Raw genomic sequence first — 10,889 nt, forward strand, 5'->3', positions numbered from 1 at the left:
ACTTGGTCAGGTGGTTTAAGCATATCCCAGTTTAGGTCACCAAGCAGGACAAATTCAGACTTAGTGTAAGGGGCCAGGAGAGAGCTTAGGGCAGGTAGGGTACAGGCCGGTGGTGATGGAGGACGATAGCACCCAGCAACAGTCAACAAAGAGCTATTTGAAAGTTTAATATTAAAACCAGCAAATCATATTGTTTGTGGACAGACTTGGTGGAAAGAACCGAGCACTGAAGGTGATCCTTGTTAACTTTGGGATAGGGGGCGGTATTTTTCACGTCCGGATGAAAAGCATGCCCAAAGTAATCTGCCTGCTACCCAGGCCCAGAAGCTAGGATATGCATATAGAAGCTAGGATATGCATATTGGTAGATTTGGATAGAAAACACTCTAAAGTTTTTAAAACTGTTAAAATAATGTCTGTGAGTTTAACAGAACTGATATGGCAGGTGAAACCCCAAGGACAAACCATCCAGGAATTTGTTTTTTTGAGTTCACTGTGGTTTCTATGGGAAACTAGATTTATGAGGCACCTGGTTGCAGTTCCTATGGCTTCCACTAGATGTCAACAGTCTTTAGAAATTGGTTGATGTTTTTCCTTTGAGAAATGAAGAAGTACGGCTATTCAGAATGAATGTCAAGCCAAGTGGACTCTTTTGTTTGGGGCGCACGACCTGGAGCTCGCTCCACTTTTATTTTATCCGCTATTGAACACATACTATATAATTATTTAATTGTGTGAAGCCATCACCATTTTATCAATTATTTACATTTTAGGATACCTAAGGATGGATTAGAAAAATGGTTTGAAATGTTTGGACCAAGTTATACTATATCATTATTTAATTGTGTGAAGCCATCACCATTTTATCAATTATTTACATTTTAGGATACCTAAGGATGGATTAGAAAAATGGTTTGAAATGTTTGGACCAAGTTTACAGGTAACGTATTAGATAATTTGTAGTCATGTTGGATGAGTTGGAACCGGTGTTTTTCTGAATCAAATGCGCCAAATAAATTGACATTTTGGGGATATAAAAAAGGAGTTTATCGAAAAAAAGGACCATTTGTGATGTTTCTGGGACATATTGGAGTGCCAACAGAAGAAGATCTTCAAAGGTAAGGCATGAATTATATCGTTATTTCTGACTTTTGTGTTGCACCTGCTTAGTTGAAATATGATTTTCATGTGTTTGTATGGTGGGGTGCTGTCCTCAGATAATCGCATGGTTTGCTTTCGCCATAAAGACTTTTTGAAATCTGACACGGTGGCTGGATTAACTTTTTAGTGACAGGGGGCAGTATTTGGAAATTCAGATGAATGACGTGCCCAAATTAAACTGCCTGCTACTCGGGCCCAGAAGGTAGGATATGCATATTATTAGTAGATTTGGATAGAAAGCACTCTGACGTTTCTAAAACTGTTTGAATGATGTCTGTGAGTATAACAGAACTCATATGGCAGGCAAAAACCTGAGAAAAAATCCAACCAGGAAGTGGATTGTAGTTTTTCAACTGATTGCCTTTCCAAACTACAGTGTCTGTGGGGTCATTTTGCACTTCCTAAGGCTTCCAATAGATGTCAACAGTCTTTAGAACCTTGTTTCATGCTTCTACTGTTACTGGGCAGAGAATAAGAGCTGTCTCAATCCTGGGACCAGTGAGTTGTTTACTGCGCGATGACGCAGGCCCGCCGCTCCTTTTTTTTCTTCTGTAATGAATACGCTATTGTCCAGTTGGAATATTATCGAAGATTTATGTTAAAAAAGACCCTAAGGATTGATTGTAAACATCGTTTGACATGTTTCTACAAACGGTAATGGAACTATTTGACTTTTCGTCTCGGATTTTGCGCTCGCGCATTATGCCTTTGGATTAGTGATCTGAACGCACGAACAAAACGGAGGTATTTGGACATAAATATGGAGTTTATCGAACAAAACAAACATTTCTTGTGGAAGTGGGAGTCCTGGGAGTGCATTCCAACAAAGATCAGCAAAGGTAAGTGAAGATTTATAATACTATTTCTGAGTTTAGTTGACTCCAGAACTTGGCAGGTAACTGTATAGCTTGCTTTGATGGCTGAGCTCTGTACTCAGAATATTGAACAATGTGCTTTCGCCGTAAAGCCTTTTTGAAATCGGACAATGTGGTTGGATTAACGAGAAGATTATCTTTAAAATGGGATATAATAGTTGTATGTTTGAGGAATCTGAATTACGAGATTTTTGTTGTTTTGAATTTGCCGCCCTGCTATTTCACTGGCTGTTGGCAGTGTGTCCCGCGGATGGGACGCTAGCGTCCCACATGTCCCAGAGAGGTTTTAACAAGTTAAGCTTTATTTCGGTGTATTGCACTTGTGATTTTATGAAAGTTAAATATTTCTAATAATTTAATTTGAATTTCGTCTAGCCGTAACAGGTTAATGACTTGGGGCTAGCCATTGTAAGTTCAGAGTCACTCGCCCCAACAGTGCCAGGTTTAAATACCCAGGGGATAATGGGGAAGGTGGGTGACACCTGGAGGGGTGAAGACAAGCACAAGGACCGGTGAAACAGATCAGGGTGTGACAGGGAGCTCATCTGCTCATGACCTCGCTCTCTCTCTGATAACTAATAACTATCTGTTTTAACCACACACAGACCCTACTAACTACTATTTTGCTTCTCAGTGATCATGCAAGTGCCGCACAAGAAGGCTTCCACCTCTGTGCAGCCAAAGTTCTATACAGCAGAGCGTGTATCTGTCAATGGGCGAGTTCTTTTTGCATCGCCCGGTGCGCTATTATTCCTCACGTTGTTTGTACTATTTGTGAGGATAATGTTCATAGTTATGCTGCCATATCGTAGCGAGAGTTGCTGAAAAAAGAACTAGCCAATGTTTGCAACGATGTTCAATCGCTATTTTGAGAGCCTGTCCTTTTTATTTTTGTTCTTTTTTTTGTGCTTGTCTGTGTCTTGCTTGTGTATGCTTGCCTAAATAGCTGCATGCAACTCAGTAGCTAAGCAGAACATGAAATCGCGAGACTGTCTCTGTGTCGTGCTTATGTTTGCAATACTGTTACAACGGACAATAAAGTTTGTAGGAAAATTTCAATCATGTCAGTTGTATACAACATGATAGCTGCATGTAGCCTAACATCCTTCCTGAAAAAATAACATGAAATCGCACCAAGAGTGTGCAAAGCTGTCAAGGCAAAGGGTAGCTACTTTGAAGAATCTCAAACACTTTTTTGGTTGCTACATGATTACATGTGTTATTTCACAGTTTTGATGTCTTCACTATTATTCCACAATGTAGAAAATAGTAAAAATAAAGAAAACCCTGAAATGAGTAGCTGTGTCCAAACTTTTGACTGGTACTGTAAATCTATAACGTTTCATTTATTGGAGTTAGATTACATTATGAATGGAAAAGCGATCGTACAATATCATACGAATTATAGGATGTGTAGTTTCATACGTCTTACCCGGTCGTACAATAGCACACGAATTGGAGGATGTACCTTATCATATGTCATTGGTCATAACGCGCACATTTCACCACACCTGTCACGTTGGCATGAAGGAATGGGAGACAGAAGCAGGAATGCATAATAGTTTTTTTTATTTAGCCCAAATGACGGCGTGTAAGGGTATGTGGACGAAGACCAAACAAGCACTATACAAAAACACAGGGTTGAAACCCAAATAAAAGATAGAGGAATACCTCGAATAAATAACACACACGCACAATGATTATCACACGGGACAAGACCCATAATCATCTGCGCAATCCACAGGGGCACGAAATCCCAAAAACACACAGCACAGGTACTCACATGCACCAACGGACATTGTAACAATAATCGACAAGACCATGGAAACCAATGGGCACATATATACAAATACTAATCAGTGGGAATAGGGGACAGGTGTGCGTGTGTAACCGATGTGAAATGGTTAGCGGGGTGCGCGCTAATAGCGTTTCAACGGTGACGTCACTCGCTCTGAGACCTTGAAGTTGTCACGTCCTGACCATAGTAAGATGTTATTTTCTATGGTAGAGTAGGTCAGGGCGTGACAGGGGGTGTTTTGTGTTTTTCTATGTTTTCTATATCTATGTTTAGTTCTAGTTTTCTATTTCTATGTTGTTGTTTTTTTGGGATGATCTCCAATTAGATGCAGCTGGTCCTCGTTGTCTCTAATTGGAGATCATACTTAAGTAGTGTTTTTTTTCCCCCACCTGTGTTGTGGGCAGTTGTATTCTGTTTAGTTTATGTACCTGACAGAACTGTGAGCTGATCGGTTTCGCTTTTGTTATTTTCTTTTGTGTTAAAATAAAAAGTCATTATGAGCACTCAACACACTGAGCTTTGGTCCCCTCGCTACGACAGTCGTTACAGAAGTAGTTGTTCCCTGTAACCCGATGGGTAACGATGCTTTGTGGGAGGCAGTTGTAGATGTGTGCAGAGGGTCCCTGGTTTGAGCCCAGGTAGGGGCGAGAAGAGGGACGGAAACTATACTGTTACATTGATGTTTTCAAAAAGAAAGGAGGACCAAGGCACTCTTCATATAATTAATTAAAATGCCTTTATTAGTATGGCATGTTCAATAGAAACAATGTTTTTAAAAAACCGACGCGTTTCGGCTGCATGGCCTTCATCAGGGTGTACAAAGAAATAATACAATGTTCTCTGTTTAACAGCTTTTCCAATTAACCCTAATTAGAAGGGGGAGTGGTTCAAATTGATTGGACACACCTAGTAAGCAATAGTATACACACTTTAAAGTGAAATGCTGTAGCTATGTTATCATAAAAATGTGTAACTCCAAACTAGAAGTATCAGAACACTTAGAAAGGTAGTTCTAACCTTAAATATGTCTGGGCGAAGTGTCAAGAATAAGAAAGCAATACATTCCATAGTACACTAGAACACAGCAAAACATGAACAACAAGAGTCTAAACATAGCTGAGGGCAGTTGAGCAAAAATATCCACTAGATGACAGCAAATGTACCCATCACAACCCTACAGGAAGGGTGAGAAATCCATATCTTCATTTAAACCCGGGTATTTAGTGGCCTGTAGTTTGTAAATCCAAAAACTTTCCATTTGGTTTAACTGTTTAAGGCGGTCCCCTTTTCTAATAGAGGCCGGGATATGATCATGCTACATTGATGTTGTTGACCCGGATTACTGGTTGCTGCGGAAAAGGAGGTCAAAAGGGGGGTGAGTGTAACCGATGTGAAATGGTTAGCGGGGTGCACGCTAATAGCGTTTCAATCGGTGACGTCACTTGCTCTGAGACCTTGAAGTAGTTGTTCCCCTTGCTCTGCAAGGGCCGCGGCTTTTGTGGAGCGATGGGTAACGATGCTTCATGGGAGGCAGTTGTAGATGTGTGCAGAGGGTCCCTGGTTCGAGCCCAGGTAAGGGCGAGGAGAGGGACGGAAGCTACACTGTTACACGTGATGAATGTTCCGGAGGGATCCGTGACAACACCGTGGCTGCCTTCCCAAAATGAAATGCCCCTATAATGGAATATCGAAGGACATTCATGCTTTCCTGTAAAATCAAGTGCTTACTTTGTCTAAGCTCGTAGGCACTGATGCTTGTTGTGATCAGTTTTATGGTATTATACGTCTTTCTCTGAGACCAGGTTGCTTGTTGCGCTGTAACAACAAAGGAGAATTACAGGGAGAATTAGCTTGCGGTTAGAGGAACTAACAACAAAGATTAAGATAATTGATGTAAAAGGTTAGGGGAACTAAAACGGCAAAGGATAGAAGAATTTACGTAGCAGGTTGGGTGAAATGGGTTAAGTTTCGAAGAAGGGTTAGCTAAAATACTACAGTTGTCCCTAATGCGACTCAAACACGCAATCTTTCGATTGCTAGACGGTCGCAGATTAAGCCCACTCATCCTCCGACCAACCTCTCTACTTTGATTTCTGTCTAAAGTAACCATTAGTAGGTATCATACATCTTGGAGGTGCTCAGAAATACGTATGTTTTGTATGGCTCTGAGGCCAGTCTGTTAGGGTAGGTGTATGTCAAGGGAATCCAGGCTTCCCACCAAAATGTACGAAAAATAAAAACATTTAAAATTATTTATTTAGTCTCTCTGTGTTTTTAGAATTTTCCTTCAATTCGCAAGAGGCTGAATGTGTCTCACCGGAGAAAGCATCCGAGCGAGCGAAACAGCGCCCCTCTTTCTCTGTATGTGTAGGTTATCTATCTGATGCTGTCTGGTCAAACAGAGTATGACATTGTTGTCGCTTGTAGCATTTAATGCAAGGGAAGCCAGCCAGCATTTGGCCTCCCTTGATAAAAAAAATAAATGAAATAATAGACAATCAGCATTGAGCTAAACTGAGTGAGCTCAACTGTTGGATTCTGGGTAAACTTTGAACATTGCTATACTAGAGACATGATAGATCAGAGGTAATACTATAGTATCTGAGGGATGATAGAGAATGGTTGCTCCATCAGAAGTTAATGGTTATCTGTAGGAGTCAGATGGCTTTGGGAAAGTGTAGGGGAAACGGGTGGAGATCTTGGAACCTAACAATGTCACTGAGGGAGAGAGGGTAATGTATAACGTTTACATTATGTCAGGATATGTTAGCCATCAGGGATCCTCTGGGAGGAGAAGAGACACAGTCTGGTATCAATAACCATGACAGCCTTGAGTTGGGGAGGAGTGAGAACTTTGGGGTAGAGGTCAGGTTAGATGAAGTGAGGAAGAACAGATATAACTAAGGTTCTGTATAGCAACAGATGCATTGGCTGTTCAGATGTGGAGGAGGGGGACTCAGCCTACGAGAAAGGGTTAAATATCAGTGCTTGTGTGAAATGTCGTTTGTCTGAACTACAGCTGTGTCGACCCTTTGGGAAGAATTAAACTTGGTTAAGCTTCTCTAGTGTCCGTGAATTATTTACTCTGAAAATAAAAACCTAACACTGTGAATGGTCCTGGCACACCAAAAAAAAGTGTCAAGGGAAGCCAGTTTGGATTTTGCTTCACTCCTGTCACATCGCATCTAGAGAAATATGTCATTGACAGAAACAACTTGAAATGTTGCATCTAGTTGTGTTGTCCTCTGGTGGCTAGCTAAAATTGTCCTTTTCCTAAATTAGCCATGGATGGAGATAGGGATTTGGAGTTGTGGTTTTACTTCATTATTAGTACTGACCAATGATTATAATGGTGATTCTGATTAGTGCATGTACTTTATAGCAAATTAATATTTCATATTACATGACTAGGATAAAAAAAACGACTAAAGGGTCATTCCTCATTTATTTGATTTGAATCTGAAATCAAACAAAACATAAACGTTTTTTGTTTTTATTGTCTAAAGGAATTAATAATGAGAAACAGAATAATGATTTGATTGTGTTTTTGACTATTTTACACCATTTTAAAGACAAGACTCTCATTAATCTAACCACACTGTCCAATTTCAAAAAGGCTTTACAGCGAAAGCAAAACATTAGATTATGTCAGGAGAGTACCCAGCCAGAAATAATCACACAGTCATTTTCAAAGCAAGCATATATGTCACAAAAACCAAAACCACAGCTAAATGCAGCACTAACCTTTCATGATCTTCATCAGATGACACTCCTAGGACATTATGTTATACAATACATGCATGTTTTGTTCAATCAAGTTCATATTTATATCAAAAACCAGCTTTTTACATTAGCATGTGACGTTCAGAACTAGCATACCCACCGAAAACTTCCGGTGAATTTACTAAATTACTCACGATAAACGTTCACAAAAAACATAACAATTATTTAAAGAATTATAGATACAGAACTCCTTTATGCAATCGCGGTGTCCGATTTTAAAATAGCTTTTCGGTGAAAGCACATTTTGCAATATTCTGAGTAGATAGCCCAGCCATCATGGCTAGCTATTTTGACACCCACCAAGTTTGGCACTCACCAAATTCAGATTTACTATAAGAAAAATTGGATTACCTTTGCTGTTCTTCGTCAGAATGCACTCCCAGGACTTCTACTTCAACACCCAATGTTGTTTTGGTTCCAAATAATCCCTAGTTATATCCAAATAGCAGCGTTTTGTTCTTGCGTTCAAGACACTATCCGAAGGGTGACGCGCCGGCGCGTATCGTGACAAAAAATGTCAAAATATTCCATTACCGTACTTCGAAGCATGTCAACCTCTGTTTAAAATCAATTTTTATGCCATTTTTCTCGTAAAAAAGCAATAATATTCCGACCGGGAAAGCGTGTTTACGTTCAAAGAGAGAGAAAATAAAAACATGGGATCCCCTCGTGCACGAGCCTCAGTCTGATGGTCCTCTGATCGGCCACTTACATCATTCAGCTTTTTCCCGGGTTCTGAGAGCCTATGGGAGCCGTAGGAAGTGTCACGTTACAGCAAAGATCCTACATTTTCAATAAACAGAGCCAAGAAGCCCAAGGAATGGTCAGAGAGGGTACTTCCTGTTCAGAATCTTCTCAGGTTTTTGCCTGCCATATGAGTTCTGTTATACTCACAGACACCATTCAAACAGTTTTAGAAACTTTAGGGTGTTTTCTATCCAAATCAAACAATTATATGCATATTCTAGTTTCTGGGCAGGAGTAATAACCAGATTAAATCGGGTACGTTTTTTATCCGGCCATGAAAATACTGCCCCCTATCCTAAACAGGTTAATCGACATGACTTGAAAATCTATCCACTATCACCAGAATGGTGTTGAAACCATCAGAGGGGGGAAGATCGGTTACAAAGTCAATGGATAGATGTGACCAAGATCACGACGGGCACAGGAAGCGTCAGGAAATTCACTGCTGGAGCATTCCGGGGGACTTGGTTTGAGCACATATGGATTCCGGGGGGGACTTGGTTTGAGCAGGTACAGAACAGGAGTTGACATACCGAGTGACATCCTGCACCAAGGTGGGCCACCAGTACTTCTCAGCGATGGACTGGATGGTGCGCGAAATACCTGGATGTCCAGCGACGACAGCAGTGTGTGCCCAGGTCAGCAGCTGATCCCTTATCCCTGTGGATACGTAGATGCACTCGGGAGGACAATTCTGGGGTGCAGTCTCCCTCTCTGGAGCCTGGCGGATGTCCACATCTATGGCCCAAACTACTGGACCCACGACTCGGGAGGATGTGATTATGGGTGCCCTCTGGAGAAGAACTTCTCCCGAATCGTAGATACGGAACAGAGCATCAGCCTTGATGTTCTTAGAACCTGGGCGATAGGTCAGCGTGAAGTCAAACCTGGTGAAGAAAAGTGCCCACCTGGCTTAGCGCGGATTGAGTCTCCTCGCTGTCCATATGTACTCTAGGTTCCGATGGTTGGTGAGGATGACGAATGGTTCCTTGCCGCCCTCCAGCCAGTGTCTCCACTCCTCTAATGCCATCTTCACCATCAGGAGCTCCCGATTGCCGACGTCATAATTCTTCTCTGCGGAGGACATTTTCTTGGAGAAAAAAAGCACAAGGATACAATTTCAATGACCTCTCAGTGGTGGGGGCTCCCAACTGGTGTGAAAAATAGAGGGAGCACTGAAGGAGGAGGAAGTTATAACGCATGTCTGCAGGTTCTGTTTGGCTGAGCTATCTGAGATCCAGATAAAATAAATGAGAACTGGGGCATTCCAACCCAGACCAAAACAGCAACATTCTAAACAAATACAGACAGTTTTGTAAAATCCCACCTTAATGCATTGCTATGGTGTGAAAAAGCAGTGTGCTTTGACTGAAAAACTGAAAAATGTTGACGTGCTGTCTGGCTATCCACCAGATGTGCTGCATTACTTTTTTGAGGAAATCCTGCCTCGGGAACTGGCATTGTGCTTCAAGGTTTTACTCAAGAATAAATATTTTACTCTGTTGGAACTCAACAATCTTATCACACAGTTCCCCTATAAGTGGAGTGATAAAACTGACTGCTCACAATCAATTCCTCTTGACTTGATGAATCCAAGGAAAATAAGTATTGGAGGAAATGCTCATGAAAACTGGTGCCTACTGTGTCTGCTTCAATTAATTAGAGGAAGTAAAATACCTGTAGGTGAACCATCATTTTTGTATCTTTATTTATCTCTAAATGAGGTATATTCCTTTCTTTCCCTCTCTCTGTCCTCTCAAGTTGCACAGTTCATGTAGTAGCCTAGTCTGTTATTTCTTAATTTTTTCACTCAGGATGCTGACGACACCATGATCCGAGAGGACCTTGTTCAGCATGTGATGAAGGTGTTCACTGTGAAGGATCTGCACCAGAATATAGAGCATGAGATCTGCATCAACAGAGCAGAGGTCCTGGCTGATATTCCCAGTAGTACACAATCATGTACATTGCTTATGGGCCTCATCTATGGCTTAAATCTAAGGTACTCCAAAGAACTGAAATATACCTTTGAGGTGTTCCAAAAATGATTCATGGAACTTGATGATCTCAGGACCTCCCCACGGGTCCGAGCTCTAAATATGAAGTTACTTGTGTTCTGAGATATACAAAGATATTTATGAGAACTCTCAATGGGCCACTCACAAACTGTGGTCTAAACCCTACTCAGTAAGCTGAAAAGCTAGTTGGTATAGGAGCTACAGTTTACATGATGCTCTTTGTCACGTTAAGTCATAAGAGACATTGTCAATTCCTATTTTTAAAAAACAGCTTTGTTTTAAAACTTACTCCATATGCACTAGTGGATATCTCAGATTATTTGTCAGGTGCAAGCTATCTGGATGTAACTTTGAAGTTATACCCAGAATGGTTACAGATTACAAAATAATTGTCACGTCCTGGCCAGTATAAGGGTTAATTGTTATTGTAGTTTGGTCAGGACGTGGCAGAGGGTATTTGTTTTATGTGGTTCGCGGTGGTGTGTTTGTTGAAGGGCGTTTGATTTA

Source organism: Salmo trutta, chromosome 2 (assembly GCF_901001165.1).
Source record: "Salmo trutta chromosome 2, fSalTru1.1, whole genome shotgun sequence".
NCBI classification, from domain to species: Eukaryota; Metazoa; Chordata; class Actinopteri; order Salmoniformes; family Salmonidae; genus Salmo; species Salmo trutta.